General features: G+C 45.2%; 28 non-coding genes across 28 annotated transcripts; all 28 read left to right on the top strand.

Moving 5' to 3' along the window:
- The first annotated feature begins 933 nt into the window (after positions 1–933).
- On the top strand, positions 934–1,005 carry trnae-cuc. Its single transcript has one exon. It is a non-coding gene; the product is annotated as a tRNA-Glu (tRNA).
- A 1,586-nt stretch (positions 1,006–2,591) lies between these two features.
- On the top strand, positions 2,592–2,663 carry trnae-cuc. Its single transcript has one exon. It is a non-coding gene; the product is annotated as a tRNA-Glu (tRNA).
- A 109-nt stretch (positions 2,664–2,772) lies between these two features.
- trnae-cuc lies at positions 2,773–2,844 on the top strand. Its single transcript has one exon. It is a non-coding gene; the product is annotated as a tRNA-Glu (tRNA).
- A 976-nt stretch (positions 2,845–3,820) lies between these two features.
- trnae-cuc lies at positions 3,821–3,892 on the top strand. The gene has a single exon. It is a non-coding gene; the product is annotated as a tRNA-Glu (tRNA).
- A 1,875-nt stretch (positions 3,893–5,767) lies between these two features.
- Positions 5,768–5,839, top strand: trnae-cuc. Its single transcript has one exon. It is a non-coding gene; the product is annotated as a tRNA-Glu (tRNA).
- Positions 5,840–6,817: 978 nt separating this feature from the next.
- On the top strand, positions 6,818–6,889 carry trnae-cuc. The gene has a single exon. It is a non-coding gene; the product is annotated as a tRNA-Glu (tRNA).
- Positions 6,890–8,043: 1,154 nt separating this feature from the next.
- Positions 8,044–8,115, top strand: trnae-cuc. The gene has a single exon. It is a non-coding gene; the product is annotated as a tRNA-Glu (tRNA).
- A 1,338-nt stretch (positions 8,116–9,453) lies between these two features.
- Positions 9,454–9,525, top strand: trnae-cuc. The gene has a single exon. It is a non-coding gene; the product is annotated as a tRNA-Glu (tRNA).
- Positions 9,526–11,788: 2,263 nt separating this feature from the next.
- On the top strand, positions 11,789–11,860 carry trnae-cuc. Its single transcript has one exon. It is a non-coding gene; the product is annotated as a tRNA-Glu (tRNA).
- A 975-nt stretch (positions 11,861–12,835) lies between these two features.
- On the top strand, positions 12,836–12,907 carry trnae-cuc. The gene has a single exon. It is a non-coding gene; the product is annotated as a tRNA-Glu (tRNA).
- Positions 12,908–13,016: 109 nt separating this feature from the next.
- trnae-cuc lies at positions 13,017–13,088 on the top strand. Its single transcript has one exon. It is a non-coding gene; the product is annotated as a tRNA-Glu (tRNA).
- A 2,168-nt stretch (positions 13,089–15,256) lies between these two features.
- Positions 15,257–15,328, top strand: trnae-cuc. Its single transcript has one exon. It is a non-coding gene; the product is annotated as a tRNA-Glu (tRNA).
- Positions 15,329–15,437: 109 nt separating this feature from the next.
- On the top strand, positions 15,438–15,509 carry trnae-cuc. The gene has a single exon. It is a non-coding gene; the product is annotated as a tRNA-Glu (tRNA).
- Positions 15,510–16,482: 973 nt separating this feature from the next.
- On the top strand, positions 16,483–16,554 carry trnae-cuc. Its single transcript has one exon. It is a non-coding gene; the product is annotated as a tRNA-Glu (tRNA).
- A 109-nt stretch (positions 16,555–16,663) lies between these two features.
- Positions 16,664–16,735, top strand: trnae-cuc. The gene has a single exon. It is a non-coding gene; the product is annotated as a tRNA-Glu (tRNA).
- Positions 16,736–17,890: 1,155 nt separating this feature from the next.
- trnae-cuc lies at positions 17,891–17,962 on the top strand. The gene has a single exon. It is a non-coding gene; the product is annotated as a tRNA-Glu (tRNA).
- A 976-nt stretch (positions 17,963–18,938) lies between these two features.
- Positions 18,939–19,010, top strand: trnae-cuc. The gene has a single exon. It is a non-coding gene; the product is annotated as a tRNA-Glu (tRNA).
- Positions 19,011–19,119: 109 nt separating this feature from the next.
- trnae-cuc lies at positions 19,120–19,191 on the top strand. Its single transcript has one exon. It is a non-coding gene; the product is annotated as a tRNA-Glu (tRNA).
- A 976-nt stretch (positions 19,192–20,167) lies between these two features.
- On the top strand, positions 20,168–20,239 carry trnae-cuc. Its single transcript has one exon. It is a non-coding gene; the product is annotated as a tRNA-Glu (tRNA).
- Positions 20,240–20,348: 109 nt separating this feature from the next.
- On the top strand, positions 20,349–20,420 carry trnae-cuc. The gene has a single exon. It is a non-coding gene; the product is annotated as a tRNA-Glu (tRNA).
- A 975-nt stretch (positions 20,421–21,395) lies between these two features.
- On the top strand, positions 21,396–21,467 carry trnae-cuc. The gene has a single exon. It is a non-coding gene; the product is annotated as a tRNA-Glu (tRNA).
- Positions 21,468–21,576: 109 nt separating this feature from the next.
- On the top strand, positions 21,577–21,648 carry trnae-cuc. The gene has a single exon. It is a non-coding gene; the product is annotated as a tRNA-Glu (tRNA).
- A 976-nt stretch (positions 21,649–22,624) lies between these two features.
- Positions 22,625–22,696, top strand: trnae-cuc. Its single transcript has one exon. It is a non-coding gene; the product is annotated as a tRNA-Glu (tRNA).
- Positions 22,697–23,672: 976 nt separating this feature from the next.
- On the top strand, positions 23,673–23,744 carry trnae-cuc. The gene has a single exon. It is a non-coding gene; the product is annotated as a tRNA-Glu (tRNA).
- A 109-nt stretch (positions 23,745–23,853) lies between these two features.
- On the top strand, positions 23,854–23,925 carry trnae-cuc. The gene has a single exon. It is a non-coding gene; the product is annotated as a tRNA-Glu (tRNA).
- A 976-nt stretch (positions 23,926–24,901) lies between these two features.
- trnae-cuc lies at positions 24,902–24,973 on the top strand. The gene has a single exon. It is a non-coding gene; the product is annotated as a tRNA-Glu (tRNA).
- Positions 24,974–25,082: 109 nt separating this feature from the next.
- On the top strand, positions 25,083–25,154 carry trnae-cuc. The gene has a single exon. It is a non-coding gene; the product is annotated as a tRNA-Glu (tRNA).
- A 976-nt stretch (positions 25,155–26,130) lies between these two features.
- Positions 26,131–26,202, top strand: trnae-cuc. The gene has a single exon. It is a non-coding gene; the product is annotated as a tRNA-Glu (tRNA).
- The last annotated feature ends 162 nt before the right edge of the window (positions 26,203–26,364 follow it).

The raw sequence follows: 26,364 nt of genomic DNA, 5'->3' as shown, positions 1-26,364 counted from the left end.
ATATAGGACTCGTTTGCCTGTGGATATAGACCATTTTGTACCTGTTTCCTCCAGCATCTTCACAAGGTCCTTTGCTGTTGTTCTGGGATGGAATTGCACTTTTCGACCCAAAGTACGTTCATCTCTAGGAGACAGAACGCGTCTCCTTCCTGAGCGGTATGACGCCTGCGTGGTCCCATGGTGTTTATACTTGTGTACTATTGTTTCTACAGATGAGCGAGGTACCTTCAGGCGTTTGGAAATTGCTCCCAAGGATGAACCAGACTTGTGGAGGTCTACATTTTTTTCTGAGGTCTTGGCTGATTTCCTTTGGTTTTCCCATGGAGTCAAGCAAAGAGGCACTGAGTTTGAAGGTAGGCCTTGAAATACATCTACAGGTACACCTCCAATTGACTCAAAGGATGTCAATTAGCCTATCAGAAGCTTCTAAAGCCATGACATCATTTTCGGGAATTTTCCAAACTGTTTAAAGGCACAGACAACTTAGTGTATGTAAACTTCTGACCCACTGGATTTGTGATACACTGAAATATAAGTGAAATAATCGGTCTGTAAACAATTGTTGGAAAAATGACTTGTGTCATGCACAAAGTAGATGTCCTAACCGACTGCCAAAACTATAGTTTGTTAACAAGAAATGTGTGGAGGGTTGACAAACAGGTTTTAATGACTCCAGCCTAAGAGGATGGAAACTTACGAATTCAACTGTATGTACCAGCTCACACTGGGAAACGATTTTCACTCTAGTACCCTTCCCTGGTGGTCTAGTGGTTAGGATTCGGCGCTCTCACCGCTGCGGCCGGGTTCGATTCCCGGTCAGGGAACTACTCTTTTGCTACATGTTTACTTGTGCAACCTGTCACTATGAATATGGAAGGTTATCGCACATATGTACCAGCTCACACTGGGAACCGATTTGCACTGTAGTACCCTTCCCTGGTGGTCTAGTGGTTAGGATTCGGCGCTCTCACCGCCGCGGCCCGGGTTCGATTCCCGGTCAGGGAAATAGTCTATGCTCCTTCTTTACTTGTGCAACCTGTCACTATGAATTTAGTAGGTTGTCGCACATATGTACCACTTCAAATTGCAAACCGATTTGCCCTGCAGTGTCCTTCCCAGGTGTTCTAGTGGTGCACCAGACCCTCCTGCAGCAAAAAAACCCCACAACATGATGCTGTGCTTCACGGTTGGGATGGTTTTCTTCGGCTTGCGAGCATCCCACTTTTCGATATAGGACTCGTTTGCCTGTGGATATAGACCATTTTGTACCTGTTTCCTCCAGCATCTTCACAAGGTCCTTTGCTGTTGTTCTGGGATGGAATTGCACTTTTCGACCCAAAGTACGTTCATCTCTAGGAGACAGAACGCGTCTCCTTCCTGAGCAGTATGACGCCTGCGTGGTCCCATGGTGTTTATACTTGCCTACTATTGTTTCTACAGATGAGCGAGGTACCTTCAGGCGTTTGAAATTGCTCCCAAGGATGAACCAGACTTGTGGAGGTCTACATTTTTTTCTGAGGTCTTGGCTAATTTCCTTTGGTTTTCCCATGGAGTCAAGCAAAGAGGCACTGAGTTTGAAGGTAGGCCTTGAAATACATCTACAGGTACACCTCCAATTGACTCAAAGGATGTCAATTAGCCTATCAGAAGCTTCTAAAGCCATGACATCATTTTCGGGAATTTTCCAAACTGTTTAAAGGCACAGACAACTTAGTGTATGTAAACTTCTGACCCACTGGATTTGTGATACACTGAAATATAAGTGAAATAATCAGTCTGAAAACAATTGTTGGAAAAATGACTTGTGTCATGCACAAAATAGATGTCCTAACCGACTGCCAAAACTATAGTTTGTTAACAAGAAATGTGTGGAGGGTTGACAAACAGGTTTTAATGACTCCAGCCTAAGAGGATGGAAACTTACGAATTCAACTGTATGTACCAGCTCACACTGGGAATCTCTAGGAGACAGAACGCGTCTCCTTCCTGAGCAGTATGACGCCTGCGTGGTCCCATGGTGTTTATACTTGCGTACTATTGTTTCTACAGATGAGCGAGGTACCTTCAGGCGTTTAGAAATTGCTCCCAAGGATGAACCAGACTTGTGGAGGTCTACATTTTTTTTCTGAGGTCTTGGCTAATTTCCTTTGGTTTTCCCATGGAGTCAAGCAAAGAGGCACTGAGTTTGAAGGTAGGCCTTGAAATACATCTACAGGTACACCTCCAATTGACTCAAAGGATGTCAATTAGCCTATCAGAAGCTTCTAAAGCCATGACATCATTTTCGGGAATTTTCCAAACTGTTTAAAGGCACAGACAACTTAGTGTATGTAAACTTCTGACCCACTGGATTTGTGATACACTGAAATATAAGTGAAATAATCAGTCTGAAAACAATTGTTGGAAAAATGACTTGTGTCATGCACAAAATAGATGTCCTAACCGACTGCCAAAACTATAGTTTGTTAACAAGAAATGTGTGGAGGGTTGACAAACAGGTTTTAATGACTCCAGCCTAAGAGGATGGAAACTTACGAATTCAACTGTATGTACCAGCTCACACTGGGAAACGATTTTCACTCTAGTACCCTTCCCTGGTGGTCTAGTGGTTAGGATTCGGCGCTCTCACCGCCGCGGCCCGGGTTCGATTCCCGGTCAGGGAACTACTCTTTTGCTACATGTTTACTTGTGCAACCTGTCACTATGAATATGGAAGGTTATCGCACATATGTACCAGCTCACACTGGGAACCGATTTGCACTGTAGTACCCTTCCCTGGTGGTCTAGTGGTTAGGATTCGGCGCTCTCACCGCCGCAGCCCGGGTTCGATTCCCGGTCAGGGAAATAGTCTATGCTCCTTCTTTACTTGTGCAACCTGTCACTATGAATTTAGTAGGTTGTCGCACATATGTACCACTTCAAATTGCAAACCGATTTGCCCTGCAGTGTCCTTCCCAGGTGTTCTAGTGGTGCACCAGACCCTCCTGCAGCAAAAAAACCCCACAACATGATGCTGTGCTTCACGGTTGGGATGGTTTTCTTCGGCTTGCGAGCATCCCACTTTTCGATATAGGACTCGTTTGCCTGTGGATATAGACCATTTTGTACCTGTTTCCTCCAGCATCTTCACAAGGTCCTTTGCTGTTGTTCTGGGATGGAATTGCACTTTTCGACCCAAAGTACGTTCATCTCTAGGAGACAGAACGCGTCTCCTTCCTGAGCAGTATGACGCCTGCGTGGTCCCATGGTGTTTATACTTGCGTACTATTGTTTCTACAGATGAGCGAGGTACCTTCAGGCGTTTGGAAATTGCTCCCAAGGATGAACCAGACTTGTGGAGGTCTACATTTTTTTCTGAGGTCTTGGCTAATTTCCTTTGGTTTTCCCATGGAGTCAAGCAAAGAGGCACTGAGTTTGAAGGTAGGCCTTGAAATACATCTACAGGTACACCTCCAATTGACTCAAAGGATGTCAATTAGCCTATCAGAAGCTTCTAAAGCCATGACATCATTTTCGGGAATTTTCCAAACTGTTTAAAGGCACAGACAACTTAGTGTATGTAAACTTCTGACCCACTGGATTTGTGATACACTGAAATATAAGTGAAATAATCAGTCTGAAAACAATTGTTGGAAAAATGACTTGTGTCATGCACAAAATAGATGTCCTAACCGACTGCCAAAACTATAGTTTGTTAACAAGAAATGTGTGGAGGGTTGACAAACAGGTTTTAATGACTCCAGCCTAAGAGGATGGAAACTTACGAATTCAACTGTATGTACCAGCTCACACTGGGAAACGATTTTCACTCTAGTACCCTTCCCTGGTGGTCTAGTGGTTAGGATTCGGCGCTCTCACCGCCGCGGCCCGGGTTCGATTCCCGGTCAGGGAACTACTCTTTTGCTACATGTTTACTTGTGCAACCTGTCACTATGAATATGGAAGGTTATCGCACATATGTACCAGCTCACACTGGGAACCGATTTGCACTGTAACCCTTCCCTGGTGGTCTAGTGGTTGCCCTGCAGTCAGGGAAATAGTCCTTCCTTCAGGTGTCACTATGAATTTAGTAGGTTGTCACATATGTACCACTTCAAATTGCAAACCGATTTGCCCTGCAGTGTCCTTCCCAGGTGTTCTAGTGGTGCAAAAAAAAAAAACCCCACAACATGATTGTGCTTCACGGTTGGGATGGTTTTCTTCGGCTTGCGAGCATCCCACTTTTCGATATAGGACTCGTTTGCCTGTGGATATAGACCATTTTGTACCTGTTTCCTCCAGCATCTTCACAAGGTCCTTTGCTGTTGTTCTGGGATGGAATTGCACTTTTCGACCCAAAGTACGTTCATCTCTAGGAGACAGAACGCGTCTCCTTCCTGAGCAGTATGACGCCTGCGTGGTCCCATGGTGTTTATACTTGCGTACTATTGTTTCTACAGATGAGCGAGGTACCTTCAGGCGTTTAGAAATTGCTCCCAAGGATGAACCAGACTTGTGGAGGTCTACATTTTTTTCTGAGGTCTTGGCTAATTTCCTTTGGTTTTCCCATGGAGTCAAGCAAAGAGGCACTGAGTTTGAAGGTAGGCCTTGAAATACATCTACAGGTACACCTCCAATTGACTCAAAGGATGTCAATTAGCCTATCAGAAGCTTCTAAAGCCATGACATCATTTTCGGGAATTTTCCAAACTGTTTAAAGGCACAGACAACTTAGTGTATGTAAACTTCTGACCCACTGGATTTGTGATACACTGAAATATAAGTGAAATAATCAGTCTGAAAACAATTGTTGGAAAAATGACTTGTGTCATGCACAAAATAGATGTCCTAACCGACTGCCAAAACTATAGTTTGTTAACAAGAAATGTGTGGAGGGTTGACAAACAGGTTTTAATGACTCCAGCCTAAGAGGATGGAAACTTACGAATTCAACTGTATGTACCAGCTCACACTGGGAATCTCTAGGAGACAGAACGCGTCTCCTTCCTGAGCAGTATGACGCCTGCGTGGTCCCATGGTGTTTATACTTGCGTACTATTGTTTCTACAGATGAGCGAGGTACCTTCAGGCGTTTAGAAATTGCTCCCAAGGATGAACCAGACTTGTGGAGGTCTACATTTTTTTTCTGAGGTCTTGGCTAATTTCCTTTGGTTTTCCCATGGAGTCAAGCAAAGAGGCACTGAGTTTGAAGGTAGGCCTTGAAATACATCTACAGGTACACCTCCAATTGACTCAAAGGATGTCAATTAGCCTATCAGAAGCTTCTAAAGCCATGACATCATTTTCGGGAATTTTCCAAACTGTTTAAAGGCACAGACAACTTAGTGTATGTAAACTTCTGACCCACTGGATTTGTGATACACTGAAATATAAGTGAAATAATCAGTCTGAAAACAATTGTTGGAAAAATGACTTGTGTCATGCACAAAATAGATGTCCTAACCGACTGCCAAAACTATAGTTTGTTAACAAGAAATGTGTGGAGGGTTGACAAACAGGTTTTAATGACTCCAGCCTAAGAGGATGGAAACTTACGAATTCAACTGTATGTACCAGCTCACACTGGGAAACGATTTTCACTCTAGTACCCTTCCCTGGTGGTCTAGTGGTTAGGATTCTCTCACCGCCGCGGCCCGGGTTCGATTCCCGGTCAGGGAACTACTCTTTTGCTACATGTTTACTTGTGCAACCTGTCACTATGAATATGGAAGGTTATCGCACATATGTACCAGCTCACACTGGGAACCGATTTGCACTGTAGTACCCTTCCCTGGTGGTCTAGTGGTTAGGATTCGGCGCTCTCACCGCCGCGGCCCGGGTTCGATTCCCGGTCAGGGAAATAGTCTATGCTCCTTCTTTACTTGTGCAACCTGTCACTATGAATTTAGTAGGTTGTCGCACATATGTACCACTTCAAATTGCAAACCGATTTGCCCTGCAGTGTCCTTCCCAGGTGTTCTAGTGGTGCACCAGACCCTCCTGCAGCAAAAAAAAAACACAACATGATGCTGTGCTTCACGTTTGGGATGGTTTTCTTCGGCTTGCGAGCATCCCACTTTTCGATATAGGACTCGTTTGCCTGTGGATATAGACCATTTTGTACCTGTTTCCTCCAGCATCTTCACAAGGTCCTTTGCTGTTGTTCTGGGATGGAATTGCACTTTTCGACCCAAAGTACGTTCATCTCTAGGAGACAGAACGCGTCTCCTTCCTGAGCAGTATGACGCCTGCGTGGTCCCATGGTGTTTATACTTGCGTACTATTGTTTCTACAGATGAGCGAGGTACCTTCAGGCGTTTGGAAATTGCTCCCAAGGATGAACCAGACTTGTGGAGGTCTACATTTTTTTTTCTGAGGTCTTGGCTAATTTCCTTTGGTTTTCCCATGGAGTCAAGCAAAGAGGCACTGAGTTTGAAGGTAGGCCTTGAAATACATCTACAGGTACACCTCCAATTGACTCAAAGGATGTCAATTAGCCTATCAGAAGCTTCTAAAGCCATGACATCATTTTCGGGAATTTTCCAAACTGTTTAAAGGCACAGACAACTTAGTGTATGTAAACTTCTGACCCACTGGATTTGTGATACACTGAAATATAAGTGAAATAATCAGTCTGAAAACAATTGTTGGAAAAATGACTTGTGTCATGCACAAAATAGATGTCCTAACCGACTGCCAAAACTATAGTTTGTTAACAAGAAATGTGTGGAGGGTTGACAAACAGGTTTTAATGACTCCAGCCTAAGAGGATGGAAACTTACGAATTCAACTGTATGTACCAGCTCACACTGGGAAACGATTTTCACTCTAGTACCCTTCCCTGGTGGTCTAGTGGTTAGGATTCGGCGCTCTCACCGCCGCGGCCCGGGTTCGATTCCCGGTCAGGGAACTACTCTTTTGCTACATGTTTACTTGTGCAACCTGTCACTATGAATATGGAAGGTTATCGCACATATGTACCAGCTCACACTGGGAACCGATTTGCACTGTAGTACCCTTCCCTGGTGGTCTAGTGGTTAGGATTCGGCGCTCTCGCCGCGGCCCGGGTTCGATTCCCGGTCAGGGAAATAGTCTATGCTCCTTCTTTACTTGTGCAACCTGTCACTATGAATTTAGTAGGTTGTCGCACATATGTACCACTTCAAATTGCAAACCGATTTGCCCTGCAGTGTCCTTCCCAGGTGTTCTAGTGGTGCACCAGACCCTCCTGCAGCAAAAAAACCCCACAACATGATGCTGTGCTTCACGGTTGGGATGGTTTTCTTCGGCTTGCGAGCATCCCACTTTTCGATATAGGACTCGTTTGCCTGTGGATATAGACCATTTTGTACCTGTTTCCTCCAGCATCTTCACAAGGTCCTTTGCTGTTGTTCTGGGATGGAATTGCACTTTTCGACCCAAAGTACGTTCATCTCTAGGAGACAGAACGCGTCTCCTTCCTGAGCAGTATGACGCCTGCGTGGTCCCATGGTGTTTATACTTGCGTACTATTGTTTCTACAGATGAGCGAGGTACCTTCAGGCGTTTGGAAATTGCTCCCAAGGATGAACCAGACTTGTGGAGGTCTACATTTTTTTCTGAGGTCTTGGCTAATTTCCTTTGGTTTTCCCATGGAGTCAAGCAAAGAGGCACTGAGTTTGAAGGTAGGCCTTGAAATACATCTACAGGTACACCTCCAATTGACTCAAAGGATGTCAATTAGCCTATCAGAAGCTTCTAAAGCCATGACATCATTTTCGGGAATTTTCCAAACTGTTTAAAGGCACAGACAACTTAGTGTATGTAAACTTCTGACCCACTGGATTTGTGATACACTGAAATATAAGTGAAATAATCAGTCTGAAAACAATTGTTGGAAAAATGACTTGTGTCATGCACAAAATAGATGTCCTAACCGACTGCCAAAACTATAGTTTGTTAACAAGAAATGTGTGGAGGGTTGACAAACAGGTTTTAATGACTCCAGCCTAAGAGGATGGAAACTTACGAATTCAACTGTATGTACCAGCTCACACTGGGAAACGATTTTCACTCTAGTACCCTTCCCTGGTGGTCTAGTGGTTAGGATTCGGCGCTCTCACCGCCGCGGCCCGGGTTCGATTCCCGGTCAGGGAACTACTCTTTTGCTACATGTTTACTTGTGCAACCTGTCACTATGAATATGGAAGGTTATCGCACATATGTACCAGCTCACACTGGGAACCGATTTGCACTGTAGTACCCTTCCCTGGTGGTCTAGTGGTTAGGATTCCGCTCTCACCGCCGCAGCCCGGGTTCGATTCCCGGTCAGGGAAATAGTCTATGCTCCTTCTTTACTTGTGCAACCTGTCACTATGAATTTAGTAGGTTGTCGCACATATGTACCACTTCAAATTGCAAACCGATTTGCCCTGCAGTGTCCTTCCCAGGTGTTCTAGTGGTGCACCAGACCCTCCTGCAGCAAAAAAACCCCACAACATGATGCTGTGCTTCACGGTTGGGATGGTTTTCTTCGGCTTGCGAGCATCCCACTTTTCGATATAGGACTCGTTTGCCTGTGGATATAGACCATTTTGTACCTGTTTCCTCCAGCATCTTCACAAGGTCCTTTGCTGTTGTTCTGGGATGGAATTGCACTTTTCGACCCAAAGTACGTTCATCTCTAGGAGACAGAACGCGTCTCCTTCCTGAGCAGTATGACGCCTGCGTGGTCCCATGGTGTTTATACTTGCGTACTATTGTTTCTACAGATGAGCGAGGTACCTTCAGGCGTTTAGAAATTGCTCCCAAGGATGAACCAGACTTGTGGAGGTCTACATTTTTTTTTTCTGAGGTCTTGGCTAATTTCCTTTGGTTTTCCCATGGAGTCAAGCAAAGAGGCACTGAGTTTGAAGGTAGGCCTTGAAATACATCTACAGGTACACCTCCAATTGACTCAAAGGATGTCAATTAGCCTATCAGAAGCTTCTAAAGCCATGACATCATTTTCGGGAATTTTCCAAACTGTTTAAAGGCACAGACAACTTAGTGTATGTAAACTTCTGACCCACTGGATTTGTGATACACTGAAATATAAGTGAAATAATCAGTCTGAAAACAATTGTTGGAAAAATGACTTGTGTCATGCACAAAATAGATGTCCTAACCGACTGCCAAAACTATAGTTTGTTAACAAGAAATGTGTGGAGGGTTGACAAACAGGTTTTAATGACTCCAGCCTAAGAGGATGGAAACTTACGAATTCAACTGTATGTACCAGCTCACACTGGGAAACGATTTTCACTCTAGTACCCTTCCCTGGTGGTCTAGTGGTTAGGATTCGGCGCTCTCCCGCCGCGGCCCGGGTTCGATTCCCGGTCAGGGAACTACTCTTTTGCTACATGTTTACTTGTGCAACCTGTCACTATGAATATGGAAGGTTATCGCACATATGTACCAGCTCACACTGGGAACCGATTTGCACTGTAGTACCCTTCCCTGGTGGTCTAGTGGTTAGGATTCGGCGCTCTCACCGCCGCGGCCCGGGTTCGATTCCCGGTCAGGGAAATAGTCTATGCTCCTTCTTTACTTGTGCAACCTGTCACTATGAATTTAGTAGGTTGTCGCACATATGTACCACTTCAAATTGCAAACCGATTTGCCCTGCAGTGTCCTTCCCAGGTGTTCTAGTGGTGCACCAGACCCTCCTGCAGCAAAAAAACCCCACAACATGATGCTGTGCTTCACGGTTGGGATGGTTTTCTTCGGCTTGCGAGCATCCCACTTTTCGATATAGGACTCGTTTGCCTGTGGATATAGACCATTTTGTACCTGTTTCCTCCAGCATCTTCACAAGGTCCTTTGCTGTTGTTCTGGGATGGAATTGCACTTTTCGACCCAAAGTACGTTCATCTCTAGGAGACAGAACGCGTCTCCTTCCTGAGCAGTATGACGCCTGCGTGGTCCCATGGTGTTTATACTTGCGTACTATTGTTTCTACAGATGAGCGAGGTACCTTCAGGCGTTTAGAAATTGCTCCCAAGGATGAACCAGACTTGTGGAGGTCTACATTTTTTTCTGAGGTCTTGGCTAATTTCCTTTGGTTTTCCCATGGAGTCAAGCAAAGAGGCACTGAGTTTGAAGGTAGGCCTTGAAATACATCTACAGGTACACCTCCAATTGACTCAAAGGATGTCAATTAGCCTATCAGAAGCTTCTAAAGCCATGACATCATTTTCGGGAATTTTCCAAACTGTTTAAAGGCACAGACAACTTAGTGTATGTAAACTTCTGACCCACTGGATTTGTGATACACTGAAATATAAGTGAAATAATCAGTCTGAAAACAATTGTTGGAAAAATGACTTGTGTCATGCACAAAATAGATGTCCTAACCGACTGCCAAAACTATAGTTTGTTAACAAGAAATGTGTGGAGGGTTGACAAACAGGTTTTAATGACTCCAGCCTAAGAGGATGGAAACTTACGAATTCAACTGTATGTACCAGCTCACACTGGGAAACGATTTTCACTCTATTTCCCTGGTGGTCTAGTGGTTAGGATTCTCTACCGCCGTACCCTTCCCAGGGAACTGGTGGTCTAGTGGTTATCGGTATTGGGAACCGATTTGCGCTTCCCTGGTGGTCTACCGCCGCGGCCCGGGTTCGATTCCCGGTCAGGGAAATAGTCTATGCCTTCTTTACTTGTGCAACCTGTCACTATGAATTTAGTAGGTTGTCGCACATATGTACCACTTCAAATTGCAAACCGATTTGCCCTGCAGTGTCCTTCCCAGGTGTTCTAGTGGTGCACCAGACCCTCCTGCAGCAAAAAACCCCCACAACATGATGCTGTGCTTCACGGTTGGGATGGTTTTCTTCGGCTTGCGAGCATCCCACTTTTCGATATAGGACTCGTTTGCCTGTGGATATAGACCATTTTGTACCTGTTTCCTCCAGCATCTTCACAAGGTCCTTTGCTGTTGTTCTGGGATGGAATTGCACTTTTCGACCCAAAGTACGTTCATCTCTAGGAGACAGAACGCGTCTCCTTCCTGAGCAGTATGACGCCTGCGTGGTCCCATGGTGTTTATACTTGCGTACTATTGTTTCTACAGATGAGCGAGGTACCTTCAGGCGTTTAGAAATTGCTCCCAAGGATGAACCAGACTTGTGGAGGTCTACATTTTTTTCTGAGGTCTTGGCTAATTTCCTTTGGTTTTCCCATGGAGTCAAGCAAAGAGGCACTGAGTTTGAAGGTAGGCCTTGAAATACATCTACAGGTACACCTCCAATTGACTCAAAGGATGTCAATTAGCCTATCAGAAGCTTCTAAAGCCATGACATCATTTTCGGGAATTTTCCAAACTGTTTAAAGGCACAGACAACTTAGTGTATGTAAACTTCTGACCCACTGGATTTGTGATACACTGAAATATAAGTGAAATAATCAGTCTGAAAACAATTGTTGGAAAAATGACTTGTGTCATGCACAAAATAGATGTCCTAACCGACTGCCAAAACTATAGTTTGTTAACAAGAAATGTGTGGAGGGTTGACAAACAGGTTTTAATGACTCCAGCCTAAGAGGATGGAAACTTACGAATTCAACTGTATGTACCAGCTCACACTGGGAAACGATTTTCACTCTAGTACCCTTCCCTGGTGGTCTAGTGGTTAGGATTAGAGCGCCGCGGCCCGGGTTCGATTCCCGGTCAGGGAACTACTCTTTTGCTACATGTTTACTTGTGCAACCTGTCACTATGAATATGGAAGGTTATCGCACATATGTACCAGCTCACACTGGGAACCGATTTGCACTGTAGTACCCTTCCCTGGTGGTCTAGTGGTTAGGATTCGGCGCTCTCACCGCCGCGGCCCGGGTTCGATTCCCGGTCAGGGAAATAGTCTATGCTCCTTCTTTACTTGTGCAACCTGTCACTATGAATTTAGTAGGTTGTCGCACATATGTACCACTTCAAATTGCAAACCGATTTGCCCTGCAGTGTCCTTCCCAGGTGTTCTAGTGGTGCACCAGACCCTCCTGCAGCAAAAAAACCCACAACATGATGCTGTGCTTCACGGTTGGGATGGTTTTCTTCGGCTTGCGAGCATCCCACTTTTCGATATAGGACTCGTTTGCCTGTGGATATAGACCATTTTGTACCTGTTTCCTCCAGCATCTTCACAAGGTCCTTTGCTGTTGTTCTGGGATGGAATTGCACTTTTCGACCCAAAGTACGTTCATCTCTAGGAGACAGAACGCGTCTCCTTCCTGAGCAGTATGACGCCTGCGTGGTCCCATGGTGTTTATACTTGCGTACTATTGTTTCTACAGATGAGCGAGGTACCTTCAGGCGTTTAGAAATTGCTCCCAAGGATGAACCAGACTTGTGGAGGTCTACATTTTTTTCTGAGGTCTTGGCTAATTTCCTTTGGTTTTCCCATGGAGTCAAGCAAAGAGGCACTGAGTTTGAAGGTAGGCCTTGAAATACATCTACAGGTACACCTCCAATTGACTCAAAGGATGTCAATTAGCCTATCAGAAGCTTCTAAAGCCATGACATCATTTTCGGGAATTTTCCAAACTGTTTAAAGGCACAGACAACTTAGTGTATGTAAACTTCTGACCCACTGGATTTGTGATACACTGAAATATAAGTGAAATAATCAGTCTGAAAACAATTGTTGGAAAAATGACTTGTGTCATGCACAAAATAGATGTCCTAACCGACTGCCAAAACTATAGTTTGTTAACAAGAAATGTGTGGAGGGTTGACAAACAGGTTTTAATGACTCCAGCCTAAGAGGATGGAAACTTACGAATTCAACTGTATGTACCAGCTCACACTGGGAAACGATTTTCACTCTAGTACCCTTCCCTGGTGGTCTAGTGGTTAGGATTCGGCGCTCTCACCGCCGCGGCCCGGGTTCGATTCCCGGTCAGGGAACTACTCTTTTGCTACATGTTTACTTGTGCAACCTGTCACTATGAATATGGAAGGTTATCGCACATATGTACCAGCTCACACTGGGAACCGATTTGCACTGTAGTACCCTTCCCTGGTGGTCTAGTGGTTAGGATTCGGCGCTCTCACCGCCGCGGCCCGGGTTCGATTCCCGGTCAGGGAAATAGTCTATGCTCCTTCTTTACTTGTGCAACCTGTCACTATGAATTTAGTAGGTTGTCGCACATATGTACCACTTCAAATTGCAAACCGATTTGCCCTGCAGTGTCCTTCCCAGGTGTTCTAGTGGTGCACCAGACCCTCCTGCAGCAAAAAAAACCCACAACATGATGCTGTGCTTCACGGTTGGGATGGTTTTCTTCGGCTTGCGAGCATCCCACTTTTCGATATAGGACTCGTTTGCCTGTGGATATAGACCATTTTGTACCTGTTTCCTCCAGCATCTTCACAAGGTCCTTTGCTGTTGTTCTGGGATGGAATTGCACTTTTCGACCCAAAGTACGTTCATCTCTAGGAGACAGAACGCGTCTCCTTCCTGAGCAGTATGACGCCTGCGTGGTCCCATGGTGTTTATACTTGCGTACTATTGTTTCTACAGATGAGCGAGGTACCTTCAGGCGTTTAGAAATTGCTCCCAAGGATGAACCAGACTTGTGGAGGTCTACATTTTTTTTCTGAGGTCTTGGCTAATTTCCTTTGGTTTTCCCATGGAGTCAAGCAAAGAGGCACTGAGTTTGAAGGTAGGCCTTGAAATACATCTACAGGTACACCTCCAATTGACTCAAAGGATGTCAATTAGCCTATCAGAAGCTTCTAAAGCCATGACATCATTTTCGGGAATTTTCCAAACTGTTTAAAGGCACAGACAACTTAGTGTATGTAAACTTCTGACCCACTGGATTTGTGATACACTGAAATATAAGTGAAATAATCAGTCTGAAAACAATTGTTGGAAAAATGACTTGTGTCATGCACAAAATAGATGTCCTAACCGACTGCCAAAACTATAGTTTGTTAACAAGAAATGTGTGGAGGGTTGACAAACAGGTTTTAATGACTCCAGCCTAAGAGGATGGAAACTTACGAATTCAACTGTATGTACCAGCTCACACTGGGAAACGATTTTCACTCTAGTACCCTTCCCTGGTGGTCTAGTGGTTAGGATTCGGCGCTCTCACCGCCGCGGGGTTCGATTCCCGGTCAGGGAACTACTCTTTTGCTACATGTTTACTTGTGCAACCTGTCACTATGAATATGGAAGGTTATCGCACATATGTACCAGCTCACACTGGGAACCGATTTGCACTGTAGTACCCTTCCCTGGTGGTCTAGTGGTTAGGATTCGGCGCTCTCACCGGTCCTATGCTCCTTCTTTACTTGTGCAACCTGTCACTATGAATTTAGTAGGTTGTCGCACATATGTACCACTTCAAATTGCAAACCGATTTGCCCTGCAGTGTCCTTCCCAGGTGTTCTAGTGGTGCACCAGACCCTCCTGCAGCAAAAAAACCCCACAACATGATGCTGTGCTTCACGGTTGGGATGGTTTTCTTCGGCTTGCGAGCATCCCACTTTTCGATATAGGACTCGTTTGCCTGTGGATATAGACCATTTTGTACCTGTTTCCTCCAGCATCTTCACAAGGTCCTTTGCTGTTGTTCTGGGATGGAATTGCACTTTTCGACCCAAAGTACGTTCATCTCTAGGAGACAGAACGCGTCTCCTTCCTGAGCAGTATGACGCCTGCGTGGTCCCATGGTGTTTATACTTGCGTACTATTGTTTCTACAGATGAGCGAGGTACCTTCAGGCGTTTAGAAATTGCTCCCAAGGATGAACCAGACTTGTGGAGGTCTACATTTTTTTCTGAGGTCTTGGCTAATTTCCTTTGGTTTTCCCATGGAGTCAAGCAAAGAGGCACTGAGTTTGAAGGTAGGCCTTGAAATACATCTACAGGTACACCTCCAATTGACTCAAAGGATGTCAATTAGCCTATCAGAAGCTTCTAAAGCCATGACATCATTTTCGGGAATTTTCCAAACTGTTTAAAGGCACAGACAACTTAGTGTATGTAAACTTCTGACCCACTGGATTTGTGATACACTGAAATATAAGTGAAATAATCAGTCTGAAAACAATTGTTGGAAAAATGACTTGTGTCATGCACAAAATAGATGTCCTAACCGACTGCCAAAACTATAGTTTGTTAACAAGAAATGTGTGGAGGGTTGACAAACAGGTTTTAATGACTCCAGCCTAAGAGGATGGAAACTTACGAATTCAACTGTATGTACCAGCTCACACTGGGAAACGATTTTCACTCTAGTACCCTTCCCTGGTGGTCTAGTGGTTAGGATTCGGCGCTCTCACCGCCGCGGCCCGGGTTCGATTCCCGGTCAGGGAACTACTCTTTTGCTACATGTTTACTTGTGCAACCTGTCACTATGAATATGGAAGGTTATCGCACATATGTACCAGCTCACACTGGGAACCGATTTGCACTGTAGTACCCTTCCCTGGTGGTCTAGTGGTTAGGATTCGGCGCTCTCACCGCCGCGCCCCGGGTTCGATTCCCGGTCAGGGAAATAGTCTATGCTCCTTCTTTACTTGTGCAACCTGTCACTATGAATTTAGTAGGTTGTCGCACATATGTACCACTTCAAATTGCAAACCGATTTGCCCTGCAGTGTCCTTCCCAGGTGTTCTAGTGGTGCACCAGACCCTCCTGCAGCAAAAAAACCCCACAACATGATGCTGTGCTTCACGGTTGGGATGGTTTTCTTCGGCTTGCGAGCATCCCACTTATCGATATAGGACTCGTTTGCCTGTGGATATAGACCATTTGTACCTGTTTCCTCCAGCATCTTCACAAGGTACTTTGCTGTTGTTCTGGGATGGAATTGCACTTTTCGACCCAAAGTACGTTCATCTCTAGGAGACAGAACGCGTCTCCTTCCTGAGCAGTATGACGCCTGCGTGGTCCCATGGTGTTTATACTTGCGTACTATTGTTTCTACAGATGAGCGAGGTACCTTCAGGCGTTTAGAAATTGCTCCCAAGGATGAACCAGACTTGTGGAGGTCTACATTTTTTTCTGAGGTCTTGGCTAATTTCCTTTGGTTTTCCCATGGAGTCAAGCAAAGAGGCACTGAGTTTGAAGGTAGGCCTTGAAATACATCTACAGGTACACCTCCAATTGACTCAAAGGATGTCAATTAGCCTATCAGAAGCTTCTAAAGCCATGACATCATTTTCGGGAATTTTCCAAACTGTTTAAAGGCACAGACAACTTAGTGTATGTAAACTTCTGACCCACTGGATTTGTGATACACTGAAATAAGTGAAATAATCAGTCTGAAAACAATTGTTGGAAAAATGACTTGTGTCATGCACAAAATAGATGTCCTAACCGACTGCCAAAACTATAGTTTGTTAACAAGAAATGTGTGGAGGGTTGACAAACAGGTTTTAATGACTCCAGCCTAAGAGGATGGAAACTTACGAATTCAACTGTATGTACCAGCTCACACTGGGAAACGATTTTCACTCTAGTACCCTTCCCTGGTGGTCTAGTGGTTAGGATTCGGCGCTCTCACCGCCGCGGCCCGGGTTCGATTCCCGGTCAGGGAACTACTCTTTTGCTACATGTTTACTTGTGCAACCTGTCACTATGAATATGGAAGGTTATCGCACATATGTACCAGCTCACACTGGGAACCGATTTGCACTGTAGTACCCTTCCCTGGTGGTCTAGTGGTTAGGATTCGGCGCTCTCACCGCCGCGGCCCGGGTTCGATTCCCGGTCAGGGAAATAGTCTATGCTCCTTCTTTACTTGTGCAACCTGTCACTATGAATTTAGTAGGTTGTCGCACATATGTACCACTTCAAATTGCAAACCGATTTGCCCTGCAGTGTCCTTCCCAGGTGTTCTAGTGGTGCACCAGACCCTCCTGCAGCAAAAAAACCCCACAACATGATGCTGTGCTTCACGGTTGGGATGGTTTTCTTCGGCTTGCGAGCATCCCACTTTTCGATATAGGACTCGTTTGCCTGTGGATATAGACCATTTTGTACCTGTTTCCTCCAGCATCTTCACAAGGTCCTTTGCTGTTGTTCTGGGATGGAATTGCACTTTTCGACCCAAAGTACGTTCATCTCTAGGAGACAGAACGCGTCTCCTTCCTGAGCAGTATGACGCCTGCGTGGTCCCATGGTGTTTATACTTGCGTACTATTGTTTCTACAGATGAGCGAGGTACCTTCAGGCGTTTAGAAATTGCTCCCAAGGATGAACCAGACTTGTGGAGGTCTACATTTTTTTCTGAGGTCTTGGCTAATTTCCTTTGGTTTTCCCATGGAGTCAAGCAAAGAGGCACTGAGTTTGAAGGTAGGCCTTGAAATACATCTACAGGTACACCTCCAATTGACTCAAAGGATGTCAATTAGCCTATCAGAAGCTTCTAAAGCCATGACATCATTTTCGGGAATTTTCCAAACTGTTTAAAGGCACAGACAACTTAGTGTATGTAAACTTCTGACCCACTGGATTTGTGATACACTGAAATATAAGTGAAATAATCAGTCTGAAAACAATTGTTGGAAAAATGACTTGTGTCATGCACAAAATAGATGTCCTAACCGACTGCCAAAACTATAGTTTGTTAACAAGAAATGTGTGGAGGGTTGACAAACAGGTTTTAATGACTCCAGCCTAAGAGGATGGAAACTTACGAATTCAACTGTATGTACCAGCTCACACTGGGAAACGATTTTCACTCTAGTACCCTTCCCTGGTGGTCTAGTGGTTAGGATTCGGCGCTCTCACCGCCGCGGCGGGTTCGATTCCCGGTCAGGGAACTACTCTTTTGCTACATGTTTACTTGTGCAACCTGTCACTATGAATATGGAAGGTTATCGCACATATGTACCAGCTCACACTGGGAACCGATTTGCACTGTAGTACCCTTCCCTGGTGGTCTAGTGGTTAGGATTCGGCGCTCTCACCGCCGCGGCCCGGGTTCGATTCCCGGTCAGGGAAATAGTCTATGCTCCTTCTTTACTTGTGCAACCTGTCACTATGAATTTAGTAGGTTGTCGCACATATGTACCACTTCAAATTGCAAACCGATTTGCCCTGCAGTGTCCTTCCCAGGTGTTCTAGTGGTGCACCAGACCCTCCTGCAGCAAAAAAACCCCACAACATGATGCTGTGCTTCACGGTTGGGATGGTTTTCTTCGGCTTGCGAGCATCCCACTTTTCGATATAGGACTCGTTTGCCTGTGGATATAGACCATTTTGTACCTGTTTCCTCCAGCATCTTCACAAGGTCCTTTGCTGTTGTTCTGGGATGGAATTGCACTTTTCGACCCAAAGTACGTTCATCTCTAGGAGACAGAACGCGTCTCCTTCCTGAGCAGTATGACGCCTGCGTGGTCCCATGGTGTTTATACTTGCGTACTATTGTTTCTACAGATGAGCGAGGTACCTTCAGGCGTTTAGAAATTGCTCCCAAGGATGAACCAGACTTGTGGAGGTCTACATTTTTTTCTGAGGTCTTGGCTAATTTCCTTTGGTTTTCCCATGGAGTCAAGCAAAGAGGCACTGAGTTTGAAGGTAGGCCTTGAAATACATCTACAGGTACACCTCCAATTGACTCAAAGGATGTCAATTAGCCTATCAGAAGCTTCTAAAGCCATGACATCATTTTCGGGAATTTTCCAAACTGTTTAAAGGCACAGACAACTTAGTGTATGTAAACTTCTGACCCACTGGATTTGTGATACACTGAAATATAAGTGAAATAATCAGTCTGAAAACAATTGTTGGAAAAATGACTTGTGTCATGCACAAAATAGATGTCCTAACCGACTGCCAAAACTATAGTTTGTTAACAAGAAATGTGTGGAGGGTTGACAAACAGGTTTTAATGACTCCAGCCTAAGAGGATGGAAACTTACGAATTCAACTGTATGTACCAGCTCACACTGGGAAACGATTTTCACTCTAGTACCCTTCCCTGGTGGTCTAGTGGTTAGGATTCGGCGCTCTCACCGCCGCGGCCCGGGTTCGATTCCCGGTCAGGGAACTACTCTTTTGCTACATGTTTACTTGTGCAACCTGTCACTATGAATATGGAAGGTTATCGCACATATGTACCAGCTCACACTGGGAACCGATTTGCACTGTAGTACCCTTCCCTGGTGGTCTAGTGGTTAGGATTCGGCGCTCTCACCGCCGCGGCCCGGGTTCGATTCCCGGTCAGGGAAATAGTCTATGCTCCTTCTTTACTTGTGCAACCTGTCACTATGAATTTAGTAGGTTGTCGCACATATGTACCACTTCAAATTGCAAACCGATTTGCCCTGCAGTGTCCTTCCCAGGTGTTCTAGTGGTGCACCAGACCCTCCTGCAGCAAAAAAACCCCACAACATGATGCTGTGCTTCACGGTTGGGATGGTTTTCTTCGGCTTGCGAGCATCCCACTTTTCGATATAGGACTCGTTTGCCTGTGGATATAGACCATTTTGTACCTGTTTCCTCCAGCATCTTCACAAGGTCCTTTGCTGTTGTTCTGGGATGGAATTGCACTTTTCGACCCAAAGTACGTTCATCTCTAGGAGACAGAACGCGTCTCCTTCCTGAGCAGTATGACGCCTGCGTGGTCCCATGGTGTTTATACTTGCGTACTATTGTTTCTACAGATGAGCGAGGTACCTTCAGGCGTTTAGAAATTGCTCCCAAGGATGAACCAGACTTGTGGAGGTCTACATTTTTTTCTGAGGTCTTGGCTAATTTCCTTTGGTTTTCCCATGGAGTCAAGCAAAGAGGCACTGAGTTTGAAGGTAGGCCTTGAAATACATCTACAGGTACACCTCCAATTGACTCAAAGGATGTCAATTAGCCTATCAGAAGCTTCTAAAGCCATGACATCATTTTCGGGAATTTTCCAAACTGTTTAAAGGCACAGACAACTTAGTGTATGTAAACTTCTGACCCACTGGATTTGTGATACACTGAAATATAAGTGAAATAATCAGTCTGAAAACAATTGTTGGAAAAATGACTTGTGTCATGCACAAAATAGATGTCCTAACCGACTGCCAAAACTATAGTTTGTTAACAAGAAATGTGTGGAGGGTTGACAAACAGGTTTTAATGACTCCAGCCTAAGAGGATGGAAACTTACGAATTCAACTGTATGTACCAGCTCACACTGGGAAACGATTTTCACTCTAGTACCCTTCCCTGGTGGTCTAGTGGTTAGGATTCGGCGCTCTCACCGCCGCGGCCCGGGTTCGATTCCCGGTCAGGGAACTACTCTTTTGCTACATGTTTACTTGTGCAACCTGTCACTATGAATATGGAAGGTTATCGCACATATGTACCAGCTCACACTGGGAACCGATTTGCACTGTAGTACCCTTCCCTGGTGGTCTAGTGGTTAGGATTCGGCGCTCTCACCGCCGCGGCCCGGGTTCGATTCCCGGTCAGGGAAATAGTCTATGCTCCTTCTTTACTTGTGCAACCTGTCACTATGAATTTAGTAGGTTGTCGCACATATGTACCACTTCAAATTGCAAACCGATTTGCCCTGCAGTGTCCTTCCCAGGTGTTCTAGTGGTGCACCAGACCCTCCTGCAGCAAAAAAACCCCACAACATGATGCTGTGCTTCACGGTTGGGATGGTTTTCTTCGGCTTGCGAGCATCCCACTTTTCGATATAGGACTCGTTTGCCTGTGGATATAGACCATTTTGTACCTGTTTCCTCCAGCATCTTCACAAGGTCCTTTGCTGTTGTTCTGGGATGGAATTGCACTTTTCGACCCAAAGTACGTTCATCTCTAGGAGACAGAACGCGTCTCCTTCCTGAGCAGTATGACGCCTGCGTGGTCCCATGGTGTTTATACTTGCGTACTATTGTTTCTACAGATGAGCGAGGTACCTTCAGGCGTTTAGAAATTGCTCCCAAGGATGAACCAGACTTGTGGAGGTCTACATTTTTTTCTGAGGTCTTGGCTAATTTCCTTTGGTTTTCCCATGGAGTCAAGCAAAGAGGCACTGAGTTTGAAGGTAGGCCTTGAAATACATCTACAGGTACACCTCCAATTGACTCAAAGGATGTCAATTAGCCTATCAGAAGCTTCTAAAGCCATGACATCATTTTCGGGAATTTTCCAAACTGTTTAAAGGCACAGACAACTTAGTGTATGTAAACTTCTGACCCACTGGATTTGTGATACACTGAAATATAAGTGAAATAATCAGTCTGAAAACAATTGTTGGAAAAATGACTTGTGTCATGCACAAAATAGATGTCCTAACCGATGCCAAAACTATAGTTTGTTAACAAGAAATGTGTGGAGGGTTGACAAACAGGTTTTAATGACTCCAGCCTAAGAGGATGGAAACTTACGAATTCAACTGTATGTACCAGCTCACACTGGGAAACGATTTTCACTCTAGTACCCTTCCCTGGTGGTCTAGTGGTTAGGATTCGGCGCTCTCACCGCCGCGGCCCGGGTTCGATTCCCGGTCAGGGAACTACTCTTTTGCTACATGTTTACTTGTGCAACCTGTCACTATGAATATGGAAGGTTATCGCACATATGTACCAGCTCACACTGGGAACCGATTTGCACTGTAGTACCCTTCCCTGGTGGTCTAGTGGTTAGGATTCGGCGCTCTCACCGCCGCGGCCCGGGTTCGATTCCCGGTCAGGGAAATAGTCTATGCTCCTTCTTTACTTGTGCAACCTGTCACTATGAATTTAGTAGGTTGTCGCACATATGTACCACTTCAAATTGCAAACCGATTTGCCCTGCAGTGTCCTTCCCAGGTGTTCTAGTGGTGCACCAGACCCTCCTGCAGCAAAAAAACCCCACAACATGATGCTGTGCTTCACGGTTGGGATGGTTTTCTTCGGCTTGCGAGCATCCCACTTTTCGATATAGGACTCGTTTGCCTGTGGATATAGACCATTTTGTACCTGTTTCCTCCAGCATCTTCACAAGGTCCTTTGCTGTTGTTCTGGGATGGAATTGCACTTTTCGACCCAAAGTACGTTCATCTCTAGGAGACAGAACGCGTCTCCTTCCTGAGCAGTATGACGCCTGCGTGGTCCCATGGTGTTTATACTTGCGTACTATTGTTTCTACAGATGAGCGAGGTACCTTCAGGCGTTTAGAAATTGCTCCCAAGGATGAACCAGACTTGTGGAGGTCTACATTTTTTTTTGAGGTCTTGGCTAATTTCCTTTGGTTTTCCCATGGAGTCAAGCAAAGAGGCACTGAGTTTGAAGGTAGGCCTTGAAATACATCTACAGGTACACCTCCAATTGACTCAAAGGATGTCAATTAGCCTATCAGAAGCTTCTAAAGCCATGACATCATTTTCGGGAATTTTCCAAACTGTTTAAAGGCACAGACAACTTAGTGTATGTAAACTTCTGACCCACTGGATTTGTGATACACTGAAATATAAGTGAAATAATCAGTCTGAAAACAATTGTTGGAAAAATGACTTGTGTCATGCACAAAATAGATGTCCTAACCGACTGCCAAAACTATAGTTTGTTAACAAGAAATGTGTGGAGGGTTGACAAACAGGTTTTAATGACTCCAGCCTAAGAGGATGGAAACTTACGAATTCAACTGTATGTACCAGCTCACACTGGGAAACGATTTTCACTCTAGTACCCTTCCCTGGTGGTCTAGTGGTTAGGATTCGGCGCTCTCACCGCCGCGGCCCGGGTTCGATTCCCGGTCAGGGAAATAGTCTATGCTCCTTCTTTACTTGTGCAACCTGTCACTATGAATTTAGTAGGTTGTCGCACATATGTACCACTTCAAATTGCAAACCGATTTGCCCTGCAGTGTCCTTCCCAGGTGTTCTAGTGGTGCACCAGACCCTCCTGCAGCAAAAAAACCCCACAACATGATGCTGTGCTTCACGGTTGGGATGGTTTTCTTCGGCTTGCGAGCATCCCACTTTTCGATATAGGACTCGTTTGCCTGTGGATATAGACCATTTTGTACCTGTTTCCTCCAGCATCTTCACAAGGTCCTTTGCTGTTGTTCTGGGATGGAATTGCACTTTTCGACCCAAAGTACGTTCATCTCTAGGAGACAGAACGCGTCTCCTTCCTGAGCAGTATGACGCCTGCGTGGTCCCATGGTGTTTATACTTGCGTACTATTGTTTCTACAGATGAGCGAGGTACCTTCAGGCGTTTAGAAATTGCTCCCAAGGATGAACCAGACTTGTGGAGGTCTACATTTTTTTCTGAGGTCTTGGCTAATTTCCTTTGGTTTTCCCATGGAGTCAAGCAAAGAGGCACTGAGTTTGAAGGTAGGCCTTGAAATACATCTACAGGTACACCTCCAATTGACTCAAAGGATGTCAATTAGCCTATCAGAAGCTTCTAAAGCCATGACATCATTTTCGGGAATTTTCCAAACTGTTTAAAGGCACAGACAACTTAGTGTATGTAAACTTCTGACCCACTGGATTTGTGATACACTGAAATATAAGTGAAATAATCAGTCTGAAAACAATTGTTGGAAAAATGACTTGTGTCATGCACAAAATAGATGTCCTAACCGACTGCCAAAACTATAGTTTGTTAACAAGAAATGTGTGGAGGGTTGACAAACAGGTTTTAATGACTCCAGCCTAAGAGGATGGAAACTTACGAATTCAACTGTATGTACCAGCTCACACTGGGAAACGATTTTCACTCTAGTACCCTTCCCTGGTGGTCTAGTGGTTAGGATTCGGCGCTCTCACCGCCGCGGCCCGGGTTCGATTCCCGGTCAGGGAACTACTCTTTTGCTACATGTTTACTTGTGCAACCTGTCACTATGAATATGGAAGGTTATCGCACATATGTACCAGCTCACACTGGGAACCGATTTGCACTGTAGTACCCTTCCCTGGTGGTCTAGTGGTTAGGATTCGGCGCTCTCACCGCCGCGGCCCGGGTTCGATTCCCGGTCAGGGAAATAGTCTATGCTCCTTCTTTACTTGTGCAACCTGTCACTATGAATTTAGTAGGTTGTCGCACATATGTACCACTTCAAATTGCAAACCGATTTGCCCTGCAGTGTCCTTCCCAGGTGTTCTAGTGGTGCACCAGACCCTCCTGCAGCAAAAAAACCCCACAACATGATGCTGTGCTTCACGGTTGGGATGGTTTTCTTCGGCTTGCGAGCATCCCACTTTTCGATATAGGACTCGTTTGCCTGTGGATATAGACCATTTTGTACCTGTTTCCTCCAGCATCTTCACAAGGTCCTTTGCTGTTGTTCTGGGATGGAATTGCACTTTTCGACCCAAAGTACGTTCATCTCTAGGAGACAGAACGCGTCTCCTTCCTGAGCAGTATGACGCCTGCGTGGTCCCATGGTGTTTATACTTGCGTACTATTGTTTCTACAGATGAGCGAGGTACCTTCAGGCGTTTAGAAATTGCTCCCAAGGATGAACCAGACTTGTGGAGGTCTACATTTTTTTCTGAGGTCTTGGCTAATTTCCTTTGGTTTTCCCATGGAGTCAAGCAAAGAGGCACTGAGTTTGAAGGTAGGCCTTGAAATACATCTACAGGTACACCTCCAATTGACTCAAAGGATGTCAATTAGCCTATCAGAAGCTTCTAAAGCCATGACATCATTTTCGGGAATTTTCCAAACTGTTTAAAGGCACAGACAACTTAGTGTATGTAAACTTCTGACCCACTGGATTTGTGATACACTGAAATATAAGTGAAATAATCAGTCTGAAAACAATTGTTGGAAAAATGACTTGTGTCATGCACAAAATAGATGTCCTAACCGACTGCCAAAACTATAGTTTGTTAACAAGAAATGTGTGGAGGGTTGACAAACAGGTTTTAATGACTCCAGCCTAAGAGGATGGAAACTTACGAATTCAACTGTATGTACCAGCTCACACTGGGAAACGATTTTCACTCTAGTACCCTTCCCTGGTGGTCTAGTGGTTAGGATTCGGCGCTCTCACCGCCGCGGCCCGGGTTCGATTCCCGGTCAGGGAACTACTCTTTTGCTACATGTTTACTTGTGCAACCTGTCACTATGAATATGGAAGGTTATCGCACATATGTACCAGCTCACACTGGGAACCGATTTGCACTGTAGTACCCTTCCCTGGTGGTCTAGTGGTTAGGATTCGGCGCTCTCACCGCCGCGGCCCGGGTTCGATTCCCGGTCAGGGAAATAGTCTATGCTCCTTCTTTACTTGTGCAACCTGTCACTATGAATTTAGTAGGTTGTCGCACATATGTACCACTTCAAATTGCAAACCGATTTGCCCTGCAGTGTCCTTCCCAGGTGTTCTAGTGGTGCACCAGACCCTCCTGCAGCAAAAAAACCCCACAACATGATGCTGTGCTTCACGGTTGGGATGGTTTTCTTCGGCTTGCGAGCATCCCACTTTTCGATATAGGACTCGTTTGCCTGTGGATATAGACCATTTTGTACCTGTTTCCTCCAGCATCTTCACAAGGTCCTTTGCTGTTGTTCTGGGATGGAATTGCACTTTTCGACCCAAAGTACGTTCATCTCTAGGAGACAGAACGCGTCTCCTTCCTGAGCAGTATGACGCCTGCGTGGTCCCATGGTGTTTATACTTGCGTACTATTGTTTCTACAGATGAGCGAGGTACCTTCAGGCGTTTAGAAATTGCTCCCAAGGATGAACCAGACTTGTGGAGGTCTACATTTTTTTCTGAGGTCTTGGCTAATTTCCTTTGGTTTTCCCATGGAGTCAAGCAAAGAGGCACTGAGTTTGAAGGTAGGCCTTGAAATACATCTACAGGTACACCTCCAATTGACTCAAAGGATGTCAATTAGCCTATCAGAAGCTTCTAAAGCCATGACATCATTTTCGGGAATTTTCCAAACTGTTTAAAGGCACAGACAACTTAGTGTATGTAAACTTCTGACCCACTGGATTTGTGATACACTGAAATATAAGTGAAATAATCAGTCTGAAAACAATTGTTGGAAAAATGACTTGTGTCATGCACAAAATAGATGTCCTAACCGACTGCCAAAACTATAGTTTGTTAACAAGAAATGTGTGGAGGGTTGACAAACAGGTTTTAATGACTCCAGCCTAAGAGGATGGAAACTTACGAATTCAACTGTATGTACCAGCTCACACTGGGAAACGATTTTCACTCTAGTACCCTTCCCTGGTGGTCTAGTGGTTAGGATTCGGCGCTCTCACCGCCGCGGCCCGGGTTCGATTCCCGGTCAGGGAACTACTCTTTTGCTACATGTTTACTTGTGCAACCTGTCACTATGAATATGGAAGGTTATCGCACATATGTACCAGCTCACACTGGGAACCGATTTGCACTGTAGTACCCTTCCCTGGTGGTCTAGTGGTTAGGATTCGGCGCTCTCACCGCCGCGGCCCGGGT

The sequence above is a fragment of the Oncorhynchus tshawytscha genome, unplaced genomic scaffold (genome assembly GCF_018296145.1).
Source record: "Oncorhynchus tshawytscha isolate Ot180627B unplaced genomic scaffold, Otsh_v2.0 Un_contig_7123_pilon_pilon, whole genome shotgun sequence".
In the NCBI taxonomy this organism is placed as follows: domain Eukaryota; kingdom Metazoa; phylum Chordata; class Actinopteri; order Salmoniformes; family Salmonidae; genus Oncorhynchus; species Oncorhynchus tshawytscha.
The sequence above is the reverse complement of the archived record's forward strand: the minus strand, read 5'-3'. Positions and strand labels throughout refer to the sequence as shown.